Source organism: Hylobates moloch, unplaced genomic scaffold (genome assembly GCF_009828535.3).
Source record: "Hylobates moloch isolate HMO894 unplaced genomic scaffold, HMol_V3 SCAFFOLD_11, whole genome shotgun sequence".
Lineage (NCBI taxonomy): Eukaryota > Metazoa > Chordata > Mammalia > Primates > Hylobatidae > Hylobates > Hylobates moloch.
In genome coordinates, this window is record NW_026652286.1 from 13,917,483 (window position 1) to 13,935,929 (window position 18,447).

The window sequence follows — 18,447 nt, forward strand, 5'->3', positions numbered from 1 at the left end:
TTAAATAATTTTTTTGCATAAAATCAGAATTTCTGGCTTTTTTCACAAAGCCAGAAGGATGTGTCAGCACTGAGCCTGTGCTCCCACGTGGCACCACATCCTGGAGCCGAGTTGCGCCCACCCCTCTCAGCAGGTGTGTGTGATCTCGCTCATCAAGGCCCTATTGTATAGCTCTGGCTCTCTGATTGTGCTTATTTCTATTACCTGTCTGGTCCGTCTCGGCGTTTCGGTTTACTGCCTCTGCTTTAAGTCGAGTGGAGTAGCTACAAGACCAACAGACCTGTCTCTGGCTACTATTGCCCACTCCTACTGATCACTGTCTCATTTTGATGTGTTATTAGCTTAACAAAGTTTCAATGTGTTTATTCTGTCTTACTAGAGTTCTCTTCTATACCATGGACTTTGTGTTGGATAAGATTAAGGAGGTGAAGGAAAAAGAAAATCCTGTTCTACTCGCCTATTAAATAAAGGAAGAAATGGAAGCCGGGAGATTAGGGAACTGATCAAGAAGTACTGCAGAAGGAAGACACCCAAGCGGTCCTTTGCTGTCCTCTCCTGCACTGCAGCAGTGGCCGGTTTTGCTTCGCTGGGCTCCACGGATCCGGAGGAGCAACAGATCTGCACATCTGAATGTGAGTTTCGGAAGCATACTTTGTCTCCTTAGGGTGACAAATTCAGCAGAAGCTCTGGGCTGATTGGACTCACAGCTGAAAAGGAGTGGTAATAACAAGAGGAGGTGTTAAGAACCTGTTTCTATAGCCTGCCTGCCACCACTCCTCTGTTTCTTCTAAATGGGCAAAGGGGTTAATTCAGGGAAGGAGCAGGGCAGTATGAAGCAAGCCAGACCTCCTTCACACATTTCCTCTGTCACCCCACCCACTGTCTGTAGACATACTTGGACCTTCCTCAGAGACTTGGCATAAATCAGAGGGGAAGGTGGTTGCTAGGATAAATGGATGAATGGATAGACGTGTAGACCAATGGACTAATGGTTAATCCCAGAAAGTTTTGCAGTGATATTCTATGTGTTTGCAGCAGAAAACATTTTTTTTTTTTTCTCTTTTGAGGTGGAGTCTTGCTTTGTCACCCAGGCTGAAATGCAGCAGCACAATTTCGGCTCACTGCAACCTCCACCTCCCAGGTTCAAGAGATTCTCCTGCCTTAGCCTCCTAAGCAGCTGGGACTACAGGCATGCACCACAATGCCCGGCTAATTTTTGTATTTTTAGTAGAGGCAGGGTTCCATCATGTTGGCCAGGCTGGTCTGGAACTCCTGACCTCGGGTGATCCACCCGCCCAGCCTCCCAAAGTGCTCGGATTACAGGTGTGAGCCACTGCGGCCAACCCAGAAAACATTTTGATTTGTTCTTAGAATACTACTTTTAACACCTGAGGTTCATATATCAAGGCTGGAAAAAACTTTCTGTCTTCAATAAGAAGGAAGTATTAATACAATGGAGATTAACAGTATGGGTTTAGGGAGTTACTTGCTTCTTTTTAAAAATATGTATAGAACAGCTGAAATGTATCGTCTGCTTCTTTTTAACATCCCTGAGCTTCCATTTCTTCATGTATAAAATAATAATAGTAACTTTCTCAAAGATGGTTGCTATTAGAATTAACTAAAATACTTTTTAGAAAATACCAATAACTCAGTGCCTGGCAGACAGGAAGCACTCAGGAAATGATAACTCTAATTCAGTAGAAAGAATTTTGTTTTGGCTGGGCGTGGTGGCTCATGCCTGGAGGCCGAGGCGTGCGGATCACTTGAGCTCCAGAGTTTGAGACCAGCCTGGGCAACATGGCAAAACCCCGTCTCTACAAAAAATTAGCCAGGCATGGTGGCTCACATCTGTAATCCCAGCTTCTTGGGGGGCTGAGGCAGAAGGATCACCTGAGCCCCAGAGGTCAAGGCTGCAGTGAGCCGAGATCGAGCCACTGCACTCCAGCCTGAGTGACAGAGTGAGATCTTGTCTCAAAAAATATATAAAAAATAAAAATAAAAAAATTCTGTTTTACATTAAGCACTTATTACATGCTTAGCTCTATCACGAGAATTAGTGTGTGGTGGTGGGTACTAACAAAATTTGGGGGGAATGGGCATCTGCAGGGTATGGTGATGAGATAAAATACAAGGACATACTGATGTAATCATAATTAAGCACACTGATGTGCATTCTGGCGGGTGGTTGGAAGAGGAGAGCGCTCCTGTGGCAGGAGCTGTTGAGAAAGGGATTGAGTAGGAGGAAGGAAAGGGGGTGGGGGTGAGGGGATTCCAGGTAAGGAACAACACACCCAAAGGGAGGAAAGCAGGTATGACTGTGTGGTTTGCTGGCCACAGCAAAGGAGGAGATGGATAGAGTTATAGCTGCTTGTCCATTTAAAAAAAGAAATCTAATTTTTAGTTCTTGTGAGTATAGAGTAGGTGTATTTATTTATGGGGCACATAAGATGTTTTGATTCAGGCATGCAGTGCATAATAATTACATCATGGAGAATGGGGTATCCATCCCTTTAAGCATTTATCCTTTGTGATACAAACAATTTAATTAGGTGTTTGTTTGTTTGAGATGGAGTCTCGCTAGGTCACCGAGGCTGGAGTGTAGTGGTGCAATCTCTGCTCACTGCAAGCTCTGCTTCCTGGGCTCAAGCAATTCTCCTGTCTCAGCCTCCCGAGTAGCTGGGACTACAGGCACATGCCGCTATGCCCAGCTAATTTTTTTGTATTTTTAGTAGACGGGGTTTCACCATACTGGTCAGGCTGGTCTCGAACTCCTGACCTCAGGTGATCTACCCACCTCGGCCTCCCAAAGTGCTGGGATTACAGGCATGAGCCACCGGTCCTGGCGTAATTAGTTATTTTTAAATGTATAATCAAGTTATTATTGACTCTAGTCATCCTACTGTGCTATCAGATAGTAGGCCTTATTCATTCTTTCTAAATAATTTTTTTTTGTACCCATTAACCATCCCCACCTCTCCCTAACCACCCCGCCCCCCAACTATCCTTCTCAGGTTCTGGTAACCATCCTGCTACCCTCTATGTCCATGAGTTCAATTGTTTTGATTTTTAGATCCCACAAATAAGTGAGAATATATGATGTTTGTTTTATTGTACTTGGGTTATTTCACGTAACTTGATGACCTCCAGTTTCATCCATGTTGTTACAAATGACAAAATCTCATTCTTTTTTGTTGGTTTGTTTTTGAGACAGAGTCTCACTCTGTCGCTCAGGCTGGAGTACAGCGGCATGATTTCGGCTCACTGCAACCTCTGCCTCCCAGGTTCAAGTGAGTCCCCTGCCACAGCCTCCCGAGTAGCTGGGATTACAGGCATGTGCCACTATGCCTGGCTAATTTCTTGTATTTTTAGTAGAGACAGGGTTTCGCCATGTTGCCCAGATTGGTCTCAAACTCTTGGCCTCAAGTGATCCACTCACCTTGGCCTCCCAGAGTTCTGGGATTATAGGTGTGAGCCACCGTGCCCGGCCTATAGTTTTCATTATAGAGATCTTTCACATCTTTGGTGAATTCCTAGATACTTAATTTTATATGTGGCTGTGGTAAATGGGTTACTTTTAACATTTCTTTTTCAGATTGTTCATTGTTGGCAGACAGAAATGTTACTGATTTTTGTATGTTGGTTTTGTATCCTGCAACTGTACTGAATTTGTTTATCAGTTCTAATTGATTTTTGGTGGAGTCTTTAGTCTGAAAGCCTAAAGACTCCACCAAAAAATCATATATCATATCATTCTGTTGATATGATGTATCACTAATTGATTTGTGTATGCTGAACCATCCTTGCATCCCAGGGATAAATCCCACTTGGTCATGATGAATGATATTTCCAATGTACTGCTGAATTTAGTTTGCTAGTATTTTGTTGAGGATTTTTGCGTGAATATTCATCAGAGATATTGGACTGTCATTTTCTTTTTTTGACATGTCTTTGGTTTTGGTATCAGAGTAATACTGGCCTTGTAGAATGAGTTTGGAAGTAGTCCCTCCTCCTGTATTTTTCAGAATAGTTGGGTAGAACTGGTATTAATTCTTCTTTAAATGGTAGAATTCAGCAGTGAAGTCATTGTAGGCTTTTTTATGGCTTTGATCTCGTTACTTGTTATTGGTCTGTTCAGGCTTTTTTTTTTTTTTTTTTTGAGGTGAAGTCACACTCGGTCATCCAGGCTGGTTGCAGTGGTCGATCTTGGCTCACTGCAACCTCCACCTCTCGGGTTCAAGTGATTCTCTCGCCTCAGCCTCCCAGGAAGCTGGTATTACAGGCTCACACCACCACACCTGGCTAATTTTTGTATTTTTAGTAGAGATGGGGTTTCATTATGTTGGGCAGGCTGGTCTCCAACTCCTGAGCTCAAGTAATCCGCCCACCTTAGCCTCCCAAAGGGCTGGGATTACAGGCATGAGCCTCTGTGCCTGGTCTGTTCAGGCTTTTTATTTATTCCTGGTTTAAATCTTGATAGGTTGTATGTGTCTAGGAATCTGTCCATTTCTTCTACATTTTTCTGTTCAGTTCTTTTTAATCCATATGCAGGAAACTTTTCCTAGGAAGCTGCCTCCTCGCTAGGTGCTTCTGATTGAGTCCTGCCACCTGCTGACATTGTATCTGGCTTAATCACTTAAACCTCTCTGAGCCTCAATTTCTCCTCTGTAAAACAGGAAGAATTCTATCCATTTCATTTGATACTGTGATGCTAATGTGATCGCAAACATGGAGGTCTGTGTAAATCGTAAAGCACTGTACAAATGCAGGTTCCAGTTGTTGATGGCTTCTCAACTACCAGTGGCAGGGAATTGTTTAAAACATGAAGCAAATTATTCCCCTGCTGAAAATCCAGGCCTCTTACTATGGCTTACTAGACCTTATACAACCTGGCCCCAGGCGCCTCCTCTAGCCTCATACTTCTCTCTCCTTTGTTCACCACCTTGCAGTCACACTGGCCTTTCTGTTCTACCAAGGGCTAAGCCATTCCTACTTCAATGCCTTTGCATTGTCTGTTACCTCTCCCAGGAGTCCATGGCTGGCTCCCTGTTTTAATTTAGGCCTCATCTGTGATGCCATCTTCTTAAAGAGCCAGTCCTGGGCCATCTGATCCAAGGTACTGTCTACCCCATCCCAGCCCCCACTCAGCTTGTTTCATTTTCCCCATGGAGTTGATCGCTATCTGAATGTGCCTTGATCATTTGTCATTTACTTGCTCATTAGCCGTTTCCCTCTCCCCACAACATGAGTTCCTTCCGAAAGGATTTAGTGAGTCTTGGTCACTACTCTACCAGTGTATCGAATAGTGTCTATCACCAAGAGGTGATCCCGAAATATTGATTGGGTAAGTTTAACTACAGCCCCCGTCACCTCCCAACACTTTTCAACAAAAGCTAACAAAGTTTCATTTATGCGAAAAATGTTTACAAGTCACCACAGACTTCTAAAATGGGAGAGTTTTGAATTATGTCACACTCAACTCCTGCTACATTTAAGAATCAGGAATCCTGAGTCAGAATATGACCAAGAACGGGCCAACAGAACAAGTTGGCCTGTCCATGGTAACACCAATCAAAGCAAAATGCCTCAAGCTCACCGTTGCAGGGGCAGACAAGGATGGGGCCGTTGGCATTTAAGAGGAATATGGTGGGAGGCAAGTGGGACTCTTAGGGCAACAAAGCCAAGGGGGGTCCAAGGAGGCCTTTGCTGGAATTGGCAGGCAGTGACTGTTTAGTGAGGTAATTTGTGCCTGACTGGCTCTGCCCACAGAGATGTCTGTCGGAGGGAGGTGTTGGCAGATCCACGATGTCCCATGGCTCGGCAAACTGCTGCCACTGCTTAATGAGCCAGTCAGCCATTAAAGTGCCTCCCGTACAATGGCAGCATTTGCAAAGTGAGCAGCTGAAGGAACATTCTGGAGAGCAGAGGAGTTGAGTGTTGACCAAAATCCTCCATGTCCTGCCCACTCCCCCCGGCTCTTTGCCCTTAGCTCCTAATACTCTCCCCTTGTTCACTCTGGCTCCAGCAGGGCTGGTGTCCTTACCTTCCCTCCAACCCACCAAGCCCATACCTATCTCAGGGCCTCTGCACTGGCTGTTCCCTCTGCCTGGAACTCTCTCCCTCAGACGCTTGCCTGGCTGACTTCTTGACTTAATTTATGTTTTTGCTTCAATGTGACCTCCACAGAGCGGCCTTTTTAGCCTCTCTAAAAAGAGCCTGTCTAAAAAGAGTACCTTCCCTCCAGCCACACTCAAGTTTCTTTCCCTCATTTATTTCTCTTCAAATAAACCTGACAGTTTATTGTAATCTATTTGCTTATTTGCTTATAGGTGATCCCCAATCCACCTGCCACTCTGCTACTCTCCACAGTCCAGTGTAAGTTTCTGGAGGGTGGGGACCAGGTTTGTTTGTCCTGCTTAGTGCTGTATGCCCTGAGAACCATGCTTAACTCAGAATATCAATCGCAAGTATCTGTTGAATTTGTTGAACAAATGAACGAATGAATGAATGAGATAAAGTGCAGAGCAGGATGGGCTGGGTAATGGGGGGCACTGAATACCATAAGTGGGTACAAACGGGCAAGGGGCTTTAAGAATTTGTTAGGACCCAGGCACAGCCACATCCCACACTAAATATATATGTATATATACACACACATATATATGTATGTGTGTATATATATGTATATACTTTTCCCTTTAGAAAAAGTAGACAAGATTTTGATAATTGTCATCTTTAAAATTATTTATTACACAAATACTGCATGTTCTCACTTGTAAGTGGCAGCTAAATAATGAGAACACATGGACACAAAGAGGGGAACAACAGACACTGGGGCCTACGTGAGGGTAGAAAGTGGGAGAAGAGAGAGAATCAGAAAAAAAAAATTTATTGGGTGTAGGTCTATTACCTGGGTGACAAAATAATCTGTACAACAAACCCCCGTGACATGAGCTTACCTGTATAACAAACCTGCACGTGTACCCCTGAACCTAAAATAAAAGTTAAAAAATTACTTGCTTACAAATACATTTATTTTACAATTGGCTGGAATGATGCAACAGTCACCATGCACATTCAGAAATTCTTTCAAAGTGATTTAAAAAACCCTGAAATTGCCGGGTGCAGTGGCTCCCTCCTGTAATCCCAGCACTTTGGGAGGCCGAGGTGGGCGGATCATGAGGTCAGGGGTTCGAGACCAGCCTGACCAACATGGTGAAACCCCGTCTCAATTAAAAATACAGAAATTAGCTGGGCGTGATGGCGCGTGCCTGTAATCCCAGCTACTCAGGAGGCTGAGGCAGGGCCTCAGGAGGTGGAGGTTGCAGTGAGCCGAGAACGTGCCACTGCACTCCAGCCTGGGCAACAGAGGGAGACTGTCTCAAAAACAAACAAACAAAACCCTAAAATTATTTTCTATTGAGATGAAATTACAAAGTTTAACAAATTATTTTTTTAAGGCATCATTGGAATATTTATTAATTTCAATTCTTCTTTTCATATTTTGGTATCAGTTAAAACATATTTTTCAGGCCTAAACTTTATCCTGGGACTTAATCCGAAAGAGCATGTAAGCCCTGGGCTTTGTGCCTAAAGCCTCTGGTGACTGAAGGGGCCTGGGGAGGGAGGACCTGCGTTTGGGGAAGATCCTGACTGGTGGTCAGGAGGGTCTGCAGCTATGGGAACCCCTCAAGTGATATCACCTCCACCCAGAGGGAGGAAGCTGGGGGTCTGGCAGTGGGTACTGGCAGCTGGAATGAAGGGAGGGAGGTGAATGCAGAAAAGAGTCCAAAGACAGGGACACTTCCAGTCCAGGAGATAAAGGAACTCTAGGAGAACAAAAGGATGGTTGGTTTCGAATCCAAGGGGGGTGGGGTTGGGGGAAGAGGATAGGTGGGGTTTGGGATATATTAATGCGAAGGACTGGGGTGTCATTTTCCTTATCTGTAAAGGGGATATATGAGGGCTCTCTGGAGAAACAGAACTAATAGAAGATCTGTCTGTCTATCTATCTATCTATCTATCTATCTATCTATCTATCTATCTATCTATCTATCTATCTATCTAGTCTGTCTAATGAATGAGATAAAGGCCTAAAAAGAATACAGGTATATATTAAGGCCTGAACAGAATATATGTAGATACCTATACATATTGAAGGCAGACAGGCAAGCGTTCCCTGTTGCTCTCAGGATGGTCCATCTTTTTGTTCTCATCCGGCCTTCAACTGATTGGATGAGGCACACTCGCATTGGGGAGGGCAATTTGCTTTCCTCAGTCTACCAACTTAAATGTTAATCTCACCTAGAAACACCCTCACAGACACACTCAGAATAATGTTTGACCAAATATCTGAGTACCCTGTAGCCCAGTCAAGTTGACACATAAAGTTTACTCTTGGCTGGGCACGGTGGCTCACGCCTGTAACCCCAACACTTTGGGAGGCCTAGGCGGGCAGATCATGAGGTTAGGAGATCGAGACCATCCTGGCTAACACGGTAAAACCCCATCTCTACTAAAAATACAAAAAAAGTAGCCGGGCGTGGTGGCAGGTGCCTGTAGTCCCAGCTACTCGGGAGGCTGAGGCAGGAGAATGGCATGAACCGGGGAGGTGGAGTTTGCAATGAGCCGAGATCATGCCAAAAAAAAAAAAAAAAAAAAAAAAAAAAAAAAAAAAAAAATTAACTCTCATGAGTGTTGGGGGTTGGGGAGTAATACCACCTATCATGTAGCATTATGAGAATTAACTATGGGTATTAAATACTTAGCACAGCATTTGGTACAAAATGAGGGCTCAACAATTGGTCACTGTGGTTATTAATTTTATTAAAACAGAAATTTCTGGAAGGTGATTCCCCTACTAAGATACGAAAGCATATTTATAGCAGTGCAGTGCCTTTTCTGTGTAAACACAGAATAAATATTTGTTGGATTGTTGAGTTTACAGAAAGTCTTGTCAAAAGTTGAAAAGCTTACATTTTCCTTCCTGGGTTACTGACATTGCTCCGATCATTTATTTGTGTAGGCCACGAGCAAGCCCAGTTCTCACAAGGCCCTAAAAAAAGCACAAGATAATCATTACTTTGGGCCCTCTAGTGCAAACCTCAACTCAGGAAAGCACCAGGCCCAGGGAAAAATGTGGCAAAGTTGTTGAACTCCATGTTTGATTACAGGCCTCTCACAGCTGATAAGATGCAGAGCTTATTCCAGGACTATAGGACTCAAAGAGCAAGATTTTACCCACTATACTTCCTTCCTATGACATAAACTTAGTTTTGTCAGTTCTCTCACCCATCAAACTAGGAGAACAATATCCATCTTTTCCACTTCTTTGAGGGCATTCCGAGGACAAAAAAATTATGCACATGAAGCATTATATAAACTCTGGAGAGCTACATAGTTAAGAGATTCCATTTAGGGTATTATTCTAATCAAGGGCAATGTGGTCGACACATGCATACATTCCTGCATTCACATAACTTTATTAAGCACCTACTATGTGCTGAGGACCATGCTAGGCCCCTAGGCAGTGTGGGGTGGGGGCTGGGGAGTAAACACCCACTCTCTCCTTGGGTGCTTTCTCAGCAAGGCCTTCCCTGCTTCCCACAGTCCTGGATGGGATTCTTAGAAAATCGCTCCTTCAGAACTTTGCTCCCTTTCTTTATAACATTTGATTTGGTTTGTTGTTTTGTACATATTTTACTAATTCTTTAATTAATGTATGTCTCCACCATTTAGATCTTAAGCTCAGCCAGGGCAGGAATCTGCAATCTGCCTGGTTTTGCTCACCATGGTAGCCCCATGCCTACCACAGTGCCTGGCACACAGTAGGAACTCAGACACAAGTTGTTGAATGAATATATGGATGGGTGGATGGATGGATGGATGGATGGATGGATGAACAAATGCTTTCTAAGTGCCCAGGATATAAAAAGCTAGACAAAGTAACTTAAGGCTCAAATATGCGTGATAGTCATGACTGTTCAATATGACTTCGGACCAAGGAATTTGGACTGAAATTCTCATTAGAGAGCAACTAAAAGCCAAAGTCAGCTATTCCCTTTGAACTAGGTATGACAAAGTTGGGACTGGATATTATCTTCTGAAGGAGCTAACTGTTACATGAAGACAAGGGAGTGGGAGGTCTCCTGGGCCCAAATCAAATGCATCAAAGACCATAGTGTCCCTTCCCCAGATCCCAGATGTTCACACAACATGGCCAGAGAGATTAGTACTGGTCTTCCTGTGGCTCCCTGATGTTGCTATCCAGCTGTTATCTGGCCCAACCTGCTGCCAGGCCTTGGGGAGGCTGAGCCACAGCCCTGCCTCAGAGGGGCCCTGTCATCTTTCCATTAAAGCTATCTCCATTACTTCTAGTGACGGAAATGTTCTACCAGCTACAGGGCATTGGGGTGTGCTTAGTCTCCAGAACCACCTCTCATTAATCAGCCACCTCCAACCATTTTGGTGCCATAGGGGCAGAGATTCACCTCCATAACAAAATATATGAAACTTGGAAGGTGTTTCCTGTTAAACGAATGAGTCTTCTGATTTCTTTGATCTCACCCTCCTACCAGACAGAAATTGATAAATGGGGACATGTTCCAATGAGAGTGACCAGCCTCATGGACTGGACTCACAAGCATTCTGGATGGCGACATCTCAGAAGGAATATACCAACTGTCTTGTAATATTTGACGAGTTTCCACACAGAAGCAATGTTAGACCTAAATTTTCTATGGTTCTGGAGAGCACAGCAAAAACTAAATGATGGCTCCAGAGCAACAGCATTTAATTCAAATAAAAGAAGAAATCTCTATCAACCAGAACGATCTGAAAACAAAATGGACTACATAGTTGAGTAGTGAGTCTCCTGTCCAAGCCTTGCCTGAGTATGAGTTGTATATTTCATTCTATTACACATATAATAAGGGACGTTTCATAGGTGGGCTATTCCTGAGGAAGGTCTGGACACTGAGAAGCAGGGAAAAGGGATACTCTAATACAAATAAAAATTAAACATCATTAGTAGCTCACTATGTGGGTAATGAGCACTTCCATGTACCAGCACAACAATCCTGTGCAGTGAGTCCTATAATTACCACCGTGATACAGGCAAGGAGACTGAGATGGAGACAAGTGTGTAACTTGCCCAAGGTTGCACAGCGAGGAGGTGCAGAGCTGGAACTCAAATCTTAGCAGCCAAACTACCACCCATTATGCCAGAGTACCCACTCCATTACCTACTTCCTCTCTACCTCCCCAGTCCCTTCTATTATAGCATAAAACGACTAGAGCTTGAAAAAGATTTCTGGCCAAGAACGGTGGCTCACGCATGTAAATCCCAGCACTTTGGCACTTTGGGAGGTCAAAACAAGAGGATTGCTTGAGCCCAAGAGTTCGAGACTAGCTGGGAGCAACATAATGAAACCTTGTGTCTACAAAATAATAATAATAAAAATGCCGGGCATGGTGGCTCACACCTGTAATCCCAGCTCTCTGGGAGGCCGAGGCAGGTGGATCACTTGAGGTCAGGAGTTCGAGACCAGCCTGGCCAACCTCGTGAAACCTTGTCTTTACTAAAAATACAAAAATTATCTGGGCGTAGTGGCACACACCTTTCGTCCCAGCTACTCAGGAGGTTGAGGCACAAGAATCGCTTGAACCCAGGAGGCGGAGGTTGCAGTGAGCCAAGATCCTGCCACTGCATTCCAGCCTGGGTGACAGAGCAAGACCTTGTCTAAAAAAAAAAAAAAAAAAAAAAAAAAAAAAATTCTACCAAGAAAATTCATCAGAATGGGCCCCAAACTCAGAATAGTAACTAACAATTAAAAAAGACCTAAATCAGGGGAAATGACCATGCTTGAGTACAATTTGCAAATCACCTTGAAAGAGAGAGTATGTCTTCCAGAAAATCAAAAGCCAATTTTAAAACACCCACATCCTCTGGGCCTCTCCCTCCTCCCCAAAGGTTCTTCTGGCCTTACTCAGGCAAAAATCCCTTTGCCTTCATTTGCATTGTTCTTGGGAGGGGGAGAGTGAGCCAGCTCTGAAGTCACTCCTCTGAGAAGAGAGCCAGAATCACACCACAGTCAGCGTGACCAGTGTGACCTCCCTGGGAATTTGGCTGACGCATCCAAAATGAGTCAAATGAATTAATCAACTCTTCCCCTAGAGAATGTGGACACTTGATCCTTCACAAGAAAATGAGGATGCCCCACCCAGTGGCAAGAAATTAGGGCACTAGTTACCAAAAGGAAAATAGAAAAATGGGAAGAATAGTGTTTTAAAGTGCATCTACCTTGTTTGACCCTGAGCCTGGGTGGCAGAGCCAGGTGGGTCTGCCAGGCCACCATCATTTGTCAAACTACATTCACCCTGGACATTCAGGAAGGCCCTAAAACCAAAACAGCATCTCCCAACAGCATCTGGAGGACCACAAAGAATTTCTGTGGGGCTAGGCCATTTTCCCCAGTGTTCCTCTATGCCCTGCAAAGTAGTTGATTATGAGGATCCTAGGCTTTTTTTTTTTTTTTTTTTAAGGGATGGGGGTCTCACTCTGTCTCCAAGGCTGGAGTGCAGTAATGCAATCATAGCTCACTGCAGCCTCAAAATCCTGGGCTCAGGGGACCCTCCTGCCTCAGTCTTCCAAGTAGCTGGACTACAGGTATGCACCACCACGCCTAGCTATTTAAAAAAATTTTTGGAGAGACGGGGTCTCACTATACTGCCCGGGCTGATCTTGAACTCCTGGCCTCAAGGTATCCTCCCACCTCAGCCTCCCAAAATGCTGGGATTGCAGGTGTGAGTCACTGCCCTCTGCCGAGGATCTGAGGTTCGTGAATATCCCAGAGCCCTGATACGATCTAGAGGTCGCACTGTATTAACTTTTTCTAACTCCTTCTTTCTTTGAGCCACCTCATAAAGTGCCTACTTATTTGGGGTTTCCATTCTAGGCTGCGGGGGTCCTACCCAATCCCACATCATCACCTTTCCACCAAGGGATCGGAGGGTGACCTGGATAGTCGTGATTTTTATTTAGCAAGACAGTGAAAATAATTTTCATCTCAATGAAATTTTAAGACCAAGCAGATTGTGCATAGCCCTCCTTGGCCTCCTGGGACCCCAGGCCACTGTGGCCCCGCTAGCAGGGAGGAGAGGATGACTTTGCAACGTAAGGGCTATTCGTCATTAGAACAACAAGGCCAGCAGCAGCACGGCTCTGGCCTTATCGGGGCAGGAGGCCTCGCTGGATTCTATTAATTGCCGAATGCTGTTGGGTTTGGCAGATACAGGAAGCAGTTTACATGGCTACACAGTGCCCTGGCTCACAGTGTCTCTGAAATGGTATTATTGTAGTGGGATAATTGTGATTAGGGACAGTTCCCCGAGGAAGACCAGGCCTTTGATGATTGAGTCACTTCCTCTCTACTCTACTTCAATGTGATAGCGTGGCTCGCCCCACAGACACACACACCCTTTGCTGGCCAGAGAGCCCTGAGTCCCACAGCAGGGTTCCCAAACCAAGAGCCAAGAGCTGCATCAGAGCCAGGATCATTGGAAAAAGGGAAGCAGGCCAGAGACCACCCCCCACCATTTTTTTTTTTTTTAGGTCATGATGACAAACAACATGGTTAGTGATCTCAGTTGTAAATGTGTCCCCAACTTCTGCAGCATGTGCTTTGGAGCTGGAGGAACCAGGCTGTATGTTTACTGGCTGTGTGACTTTGAGAAGTCCATTCTTTGAGCCTCAGTTTCCCCATTTGTAAAGTGAGGATGATAAGAGAATCTACCTCAAATGATCATTGTGGGCGTTAAATGGGATTACTTTAATGTTTGTAAGCACCTGATAAATGGTAACTCTATTATTATTATTGCCATTGTTGTTATTGCCAATAGTTACCGCCCCCAACCCCAAGCAATAATTTCCTGAAGGCTGGATCGAGGTGCCTCCACTTGGTGGAAATGCAGCCACCTCAGAGATGAAGGCTGGGGAGGGATGAAGCTGGCCTGATGAGAAGGCCTGGAGTAGAGCCACATCCCAGTCTCAGCTTCCTTAGGGGCCATTCCCCAGGCCTGAGCTCCCCGGGAATCGGAACCCACATCTCTCTCTCTGCACTTGGCAGGCAGTCTCCAATCCTGCTGGGTGCTACCGTATCACCCACTCTGCCCAAGGGCTTTTTGTTTGTTTATTTGTTTGTTTGTTGAGACAGTTTCACTCTGTCACCCAGGCTGGAGTACAGTGGTGCGATCTTGGCTCACTGCAACCTCCACCTCCGGGGTTCAAGCGATTCTTGTGCCTCAGCCTCCCTAGTAGCTGGGATTACAGGCATGTGCTACCATGCCAGGCTAATTTTTGTATTATTAGTAGAGACAGCATTTCGCCACGTTGGCCAGGCTGGTCTCGAACTCCTGATCTCAAGTGACCCGCCCACCTTGGCCTCTCAAAGTGCTGGGATTATAGGTGTTAGCCACTATACCTGGACTGCCCGGGGGTTTTTATCCAGGACAGCCCCTAATGAGCTTCGCTGAATCATGCGTATTTCAGCCTCAGTCGGGCTTCTGGGAGGAAAACACCCATCTGTGCTCCTGGGTGGGAACAGCATTTGCCTAGACAAAGGACTTTGCCCTATTACTGGAACCCCTGAGTGGGCCGTGCACCTGCCTTGAGGCGTGAATGGGGCTGGGGTGAAGCAGGGTGGGGTTGGCCTGCCTCAGACCCTGCCTTGCAGAGGTTGGAACCAAAGCAGAGTGGATGACAGCATGTGTGAGCTCAGAGTCAAAAGTCTTGGGCTCATACCTGCCACTTACTAGTTGTGTGCTCTTAGGAAAGTCACTTTTCCTCTCAGACCCTTAGTTTCTTCATCTGGTAAATGGGGATAAAAATACCTCTCTCAGAGCATTGTGGTCAGGATGAAATTAGATTTGTATGCAAAACACTTAGTATAGTCACTAGCACATAGAAAATGCTCAATATATGGTAGCAAAAGGAGGTAAGTCTGCCAAAGAGCATGAAATACCACTGACAGGCTCTCAGCCCCAGAGAGGGCAGATCTCAAACTGCCCCAGAAATGCTTCTGGGACCCAATGTGTTTCAGGAACTGTCTGCCAGAACCAGAGTCCCCAGACATTGGGAATACTCAGCAAGCTCTATAAGGGCAGAGACCATGCTGATTTTGTCCTACGACCGGTACCAGTGTATCAGTTCTTATGGCTGCTATAACAAATGACCACAAACTTAGGAGCTTAAAACTGTGCAAGTTGGCTGGGCGCAGTGGCTCACGCCTGTAATCCCAGCACTTTGGGAGGCCGAGGGAGGTGGATCACCTCAGGTCAGGAGTTCGAGACCAGCCTGACCAACATGGTGAAACCCTGTCTTTACAAAAAACACAAAAATTAGCTGGGCATGGTAGCGGGTGCCTGTAATCCCAGCTACTTGGGAGGCTGAGGCAAGAGAATCGCTTGAACCCCAGAGGCAGAGGTTGCAGTGAGCAGAGATTGTGCCATTGCACTCCAGCTCGGGCAACAAGAGTGAACTACATCTCAAACAAACAAACCCGTGCAAATGTATTATGTTACAGTTCTGCAGATCAGAGCCTAAAATGGGTGCCATGGGGCTAAAATCAAGGTGTTGAAGGGCTGCATTTATCTGGAGTCTCTGGGAGAGAATCCAGAGGCTATCTGAGCTCCTTGGGTCCTTGCTATTGTATAACATAGCATGTCCACAGGTTCTGCAGATTGGAATATGAACGTTTTGGGGGAGCCATTATTTTGCCCCTTCCTCCAGCTTCAAAGTCAGCAGTATATATCTTCCAACTGGACTCTGATTCTTGTTTATAAGGACTCTTGTGATTGTATTGGGCCCACCTGGATGATCCAGGATGCTCTCCCTATCTCAAGGCCAGCTGATTGGCAACCTGGTTCTATGTGTAAACTTACTTCTCCCTCACTGTTGTAAAACATAACATATCCACAGGTTCTGGGGATTGGGATTGGAATTTTGAGGGAACCATTATTTTGCCTACCACACCTAGTATGAAGGAAAGTGGAGAAAATGCCAAATCAGAACACTGTGCACTTATTTTGGACTGAGCTTCCTGCCAAGGAAGGCAAGAGGATCTCACAGTCTACACCAGGACACAAAGCATTCACTTGTGAGGATAGTCATGAGCACATTACAAGCTGTTATGACTTAGAGAGTGCTGACATTTACAAAAGTCCTTAGCACGCAAAGAATCTCTGGTCAGGGCTCAACAAATCGTTATATTTATTCAACAAATATTCTGAGCATCAGTTAGGTGCAAAGTGCCAAGGAGGCAGAGATGAGTAAGATTACTATCCCTGCCCTCAAGGAACTTGTAGGCTCAGGAAAACCTCCTGGAAGAGGTAAGGATGGAGCCAGGATTGAATACAGGAGGAGGTTCAGATGAGGGGAGAGCATGATGGTTGTGTGAGGTAGTATGCATGGTGGTTTCAAGTGCAGAATCTGTAGCCAGGACTGCGTGGGTCTGGAGTCTGGCTGTGTGGTACACTGACTGTGTGACCTTTGGCGAGTTTCTTAACTCCCCTATGCCCCAGTTGTCTCATTGAAAAGTGATAATAATAATAGTATTGTCACAGGGTCATTTTGAGGATTACAGGATTTAATATACGTGAAGGGCTTAGAGCAGTGCCTGGCACATTGCAAGCACCATGTAAGTGTTAACTAATATGATTATCTCCCTTTTATCCTTTTCTTAGTCTTAAAATAGCAAGGAAGGAGTGAGGGATATTTCAGCAGGTCCTGGAAAGGAGACAGTTATGACAACTCACGGTCTCTGGTAAGAATGTTAGGGGTAGAATTTTCTGTTTTCAAATCTCCCAGCCAGGTGCCATGGCTCATGCCTATAATCAAGCATTTTGGGAGACCAAGGCAGATGGATCATTTGAGCCCAGGAGTTCGAGAGCAGCTTGGGCAACATGGTGAAACCCCATCTCTATTAAAAACACAAAAAATTAGCTGGGTGTGGTGGCATGCACCTGTAGTCCCAGATACCTGGGAGGCTGAGATGGGAAGAGAGCTTAAATCCGGGAGGCAGAGGTTGCAGTGAGCCTTGATCACACCACTGCATTCTGGCCTGGGTGATGGCGTGAGACCCTGTCTAAAACAACAGCAACAACAACAAAAACCTAAAGTGGGAAGAAAAAAACAGTTTTAACTTTTGGCTGTTGGGTAACAAATTGTCTTCACGCAAATTTCCTTATGATCCTCTCATATAAACGGACCAAGAGACACCGAGTTTGATTTGAGCAGCTACAACTTGCCCCAAGTAGACCCAACCCTAGGGCTGTGATGTGTGGGGGTTGTTGTGGATTGGGGAGAATCAGGAGAGCCAGGAGCTCCAAGCCCAGGCTGGAGGAGGGGGCCCAGATTCCCTGGGAATACATCCCCTTCGGCCACTGGAATCTTTTACCAAACAGATCTGGAAACATCAACCTGGTCCTAAGTACTCACTCTTCCTTAAGCTCAGGGCTAATGGTTGATGAGTGAGCAAACGTCTCCGTTATCACAGAGGGCTAAAACTGGATTTGTTTAAAGCGTTTTCTCTTCGAGGGTGTAGTAATTGCTCTCCGATCAGACAGGAAGTCCTATTGCTCGAAAGGAGCCAGTGTTATCAAGAGAAAACACATCAGCGCCCGTCCTCTCGGGAAGGGAATTGTGAGTAATCAACAAGGCTCCTCTCCAGCTGGCCGTGGGGCCTTTGTTCAGACGCGACAGGTCAGGGAAAGTTTGAGCAGGCAGTGCTTTCAAGGGGCGGTGGCAATTCCAGTTCTTTCTCTTCATATTTTCCTCCCCAGGGGACAGGCTTTCCCCAGGGAAAGGGGCTAACCTGGTACATTGTTCTGAAGCCATCAGACGAATCTGATTACATCACTCTCCCACTTGAAACTCTTCAAGGGCACCCGTGTTGCCTTCAGGATCAAGTCCAGTTCCTTAATCTGGTCTATGAGGCCCTTTATCACCAGGGCTTGAGGGCACACCTCTCCCTCCTGCTGTATCTATCATCACTCTCAACCCACTCTCTTCCTGGTCCCCAGTCCACTCAGTGCCTGGAATGTACTCTCATCATGCCTGGAACACCATCTCTACATGCCGTGGTGTGCTGGGTCTAAGATACTGCCTATTCATTCAGAACACACATGCAGACATGAGAGGGAAGTCTTGTAAAAGTGGAGAAATCAATGAGACAGACCTGACTGTGGCAAACTTCTGCAAACCAGCCTCCAAAACCCTAGTAGCTGATCTCAGCAAGGCTTTTTGTGTGTTATTATTCTAGTCTGTATGCTTCTTGAGGATAGGAGAAACTTCCAAGACCCCCATGTCACTCACCAGAAGATACTACTGTTGGTAATAATAAGACTGACAGTAGATGTTTTGTAAGTGCTACAACTAGTATCATTCACTGA

At 45.4% G+C, this 18,447-nt stretch overlaps 1 protein-coding gene across 1 annotated transcript in view; it reads left to right on the forward strand.

Annotated features, from left to right (window-relative positions):
* The first annotated feature begins 443 nt into the window (after window positions 1-443).
* LMO2 (LIM domain only 2) overlaps window positions 444-18,447 on the forward strand; it is a 98,761-nt gene continuing 80,757 nt past the window's right edge. The window contains exon 1 of the mRNA XM_032166299.2: window positions 444-632. The gene's annotated coding sequence lies outside the window, so the exon portion shown is untranslated. The remainder of the gene's footprint in view (window positions 633-18,447) is intronic.